The following is a 4,299-nucleotide window of genomic DNA, read 5'->3' as shown; positions in this document are numbered from 1 at the left end:
TGGTGATGAAGATGATGATGATGGTGGTGATGAAGATGATGATTGTGGTGATGAAGATGGTGATGATGGTGATGAAGATGAAGGTGGTGATGATGATGATGGTGGTGATAATGATGAAGATGATGATGATGGTGACACCTGGCTGTCATCATCACCATCATCATCATCAAACTCACTTATTTCTCTCATAATCAGTAAAATTCCTGCAGGATGAAAATCATCTTCCAGTTTTTTAATTTCCTTTAAAAACTAAAACCATCAAAAATCTGAACAATTAAAAAAAAAGTTCTGGATTCGAGATTCTGCAAAAAAAAAAGAATAAATTTCCTCTTTATGCCTCATAATTAGTTAAATGTTTAACGTTGAGGTGAGGATTTATCTGGAAAGCGAATGTTTCATTCGTTCATCCAGACAGCAGCCAGCAATAATGGATGCATGAAAACATGAAGAACTCGTCGCGTTGTTGGGATCGGCTCCGGCTCGTCTTCACGTTCCTGAAGCAGCAGCGAAACCCAGCGGCTGCTCTGCCGTGTCAGAGGTCAAAGTAGCACCAGTAATTCATTTAGATGCTAATGTAATGGCTGCTTCCTGTGACCCGGCGCTCCGACACGACCCCGTTCTGCCGGCGGTGACCTCCTTGCCGGTCCAGATCCGACTCAACCCGCCGCGCAGGGAGAGGATGAGCGGACCGGACGCCTCTGGCATCAGCAGCGAGCCGCGGCGGCCGCAGGGTTTCCTGGATCAGGCTGAGGAGTCTGCCGAGGCGAAGAGGAACATCTGCTGCAGCTGGCTCCGCCCGCCTTCACCGGCCGCCAGCGCTCACTGATACGTGGAGTTCCTCTCCTTCCCTGCAGGTGTCTCTGTGCTGCAGCTGCTGCTCTTGCCCCCGGCAGCATCGTCACGCGCTCAGCCATGTTTTCATCCTTCCCCTCCTGCAGAGTTCTTCTCTTTCACCAAATCCTGCATTTCAGCTCCTCAGTTACTTGGAGCAAACCGAGCTATTGATTAAATTCACTGAAACTTTCAGAAGAAACTGAAAACATTTTTCAACCCTTATGGTTCAGATTTACTCTGAGAGACGCAGCGACCTGCAGAGGAAACGGCAAACCAAGTCATGCAATAACTACCGGCGTTGTTCACCACAGATCAGCCAACATCATGTAAGATTGTTTCCCTCCTGATGGTCCGGTCGACCCGGTTCTACTGGAACCAGAACATCTGCTCCACCTGCACCTTCTGAGTCAAACCAACCTGTTCCCCTCCTGGCCTGTGGKGGCGCTGCACCAAGAACCACTGAAGGAAACGACACAAAAACCTCTGAAGACACCGAGAGCAACTTCCTTCTTCACCAGATGGAAACAAGATGGAGGATTTTAGCGGTGGAGGATTTCTCTTTAGGCTAAAGACCAGGAGCCATTTCTGCTGCTAGCGCTAGGCTAGCATGTTAGCTTTGGTTGGATTTACCCACAATGCCCTGCACTGTAGTCCACTTCCTGCTGTTGGAGCGGTCTCTGGTCCACTTGGCGTTCACATTCAAACCAATCAGAGTTCACTTCAACCGAACCCGGATGAGATCTGGAGGACCAGAGGTCAGAGGTCGATTAGCGTTCACACCTCACAACCGAACCTGAGTTAATAGGCGAATGAGCTGGAGTCGGATTAAAGCGAACTGGACCTGGCTGGTGGGAATCAGCCATCTGCAGCTGTAGTCCATCCTGCTCCAACTCTGAAGCCTTAATCGCCTCCTTTGCAAGTCAGCAGTTTGTTGTGTTGGTTCAGGAATGAATCTGATCTTAAAGGGACAGTAACACCAGGAGGCGCTAAGCGAAAATAATCTGATTCTCTCACAGAACTGGAAGCTGAACATGTTTAATGTCTCATGGCCTCCTGCTCCCAGAGCCGCCGCCAACTGTCTGCAGGCGAATTCAGAGTGTGCTTCAGCATGTTCACACACACACACACACACACACACACTGCCATTCAGAGCCCAGGTAAAAACGGTGACATCAGAGGTCACGGTTCACGACTTTCATTTCACCTCTGAGCAAAGCATCATGGGACTGAACAGAGGAGTTTAAACGCACATAGAAATAATATGTAGGAACATTTTTCCAGATTCTCTTCATGTTGGATTTTATTAATTTCAGGTCTTTCAAATATCTGGGCTTTGGTTTTTCTCAAATGTGAAAACATTAAAACTATTTCTGTTGTGTGTTGTGTGTTGTAATTCAGACTTCTTACAGGATTTAATGTTGGTGACAAACTTCATGGTGAGAGACTTTAACTGTCTCCATCCTCAGACCTGATGCTGAACGTATTGAATAATATTTCCTCATAATCCTGACAGCATTTTGAATTTTGAGGCTCAGAGTAACATTTAAAATAAAAATGTGAATAAATCCATCAGAGGACGGATTGATCTCTCCACTGGTCATCATTTGGTAAATGATGAGGATCTGAGCGGCTCTGGAAAACGTTCCAGACGTTTCCTGCTGCCGATTCGCCGTGGAGCTCGGCTGCTGAAGAGACGGGTTCTGGTTTTATTCCCAGTACAGAACAAGAACATCAGGAATAAAACGAACCCACTGCGTTTGTCAGCAGCTTCGGTTTCATTAGGAGGCAAATTAAACCATTTACATTTATTGACTGTAAACCTGATTAAAGGCTCATTCAGGAACTTTTTCATCGTTTCTTCGTTGAAGTTTCTCACTGAAAGTCCAACAAAGCGATAAAACATCAGAGGGTTGATGCAGACCAAGTTCGGTCATTTTGTGTTGTAAGAAAAGGTTTGGTTTTCTGTGCATTTCTGTTAGGATCTGTTAAACTCAGGTTTCTTTAAATGCGTTTCACTTTGCAGAACGTTAAACAATGGAAGTAAATAAATGTTGATGTTCTGCATCGTTTCTAAACCATCTGCACCGGAAACCTGACGGAAACCTCAGTAAAACTTTTTCTGTTTGGTTCTGGTTCCCATCGCAGCTTCAGCTGCTCCGTCTTCTCATTTCATCTGAGTCAGGCCGACTTTTCCTCTCCGCCGTTTGATTCTCTCTGAATAATCCTGACCGAAAGGCGTCGGCGCCTCTGAGGGGCAGATTACAGTGTGAGATCCAGGAATTACACCCCACCGCTCCGCGTAAAACCTGGAGCTGGAGCTGCTACTGCAGCTCTGCTGCATCCGGCGCGTTGGGATGCAGTCGCTCCGAACGCTGCAGGTTCTGATCCGGAGCGGTGAAGCGTCACAGACAGTAGATTTTTGGTTCTCCGCCTCTATAAAGGTTTTCTCACTGGTTGCTGCTCACATCAAAACTTTGGTCATTAACTTTCACATCTGGAGACGTTTAGAAAGTCTCAGAATAAAACCAAGTCCATAACGTGGTTTAGAAGCTGCTGAGGACTGAAACAGACAAATGAGTAAATGTCTGAGCTGGGTCTGATTCTGGAGAACCAGAACCGGACCTTTGCTGTGATTCTAAGCAGATCAGTTCCGATATTTTACTAAAATCCGACTCATTTCTGCCTGGTCGTTGGTTCTGCAGCCGGACGTGAGCAGGAAAACGTCACGGCGCTTATCCAGCATCAGAGGATCTCTGGAAACCAAAGATGTTTCCTGGAAGTGAAGAAAGTGAAGCATGAGTTTTAATGTGTTCATATTTTCACCCTCTCATCATGATCTAGTTTCTGAACCCCAGTCATCCGTCCAGGAGGAAACGAAGGCGTAGATCCTTTTGGACTGGAGCAACGTGTGAATCAGCAGATGAACTGAAACGGTTCCAGTCCAACGGCGTAAACGGGTCGGGCTGCCGCGGCGCTTTAACCCAATCACCAGTCAGTTGCTCCCAGGACGTCCGTCTGATGGTCCAATGAGCCGAAACATGAAAGAAGAATCAGCTGCTTTGTTTCCATGTCTCACAGATGAAGTGCTGTAAAAGTTCAGGTGTTTATAAAAGCTCTATTCTACCTGGATGGACGGATCTCTGCTCCGTTTCTCTGTAGTTACCCGACAGATTCCAGCATTTATGTTCATGCAGTAACAAACGCTGATCTAGTTTTAAAATAATAAAACCGTTAAAAACATGGCTGCCTGTTTATGAAACGTTCCTCTTCGGTTCTCTGAGCGTCTCGTTTTCATTCCTCCTGAATTCATTCCAGGCTGACGGGAGAAACCAGAAATAAACTAGAAGCAATTAATGTGTGAAACTGCAGTGGAGTCACTTTGAACATCCGGTGTGTGTGGAAGGAGCTGCGGCCTCACATGCGCTGCAGCGTGTTGAGATGCTGCAGCGCGTTGGGATGCTGCAG

This window comes from Poecilia reticulata, linkage group LG5 (assembly GCF_000633615.1).
Source record: "Poecilia reticulata strain Guanapo linkage group LG5, Guppy_female_1.0+MT, whole genome shotgun sequence".
Classification (NCBI taxonomy): Eukaryota; Metazoa; Chordata; class Actinopteri; order Cyprinodontiformes; family Poeciliidae; genus Poecilia; species Poecilia reticulata.
The sequence above is the reverse complement of the archived record's forward strand: the minus strand, read 5'-3'. Positions refer to the sequence as shown.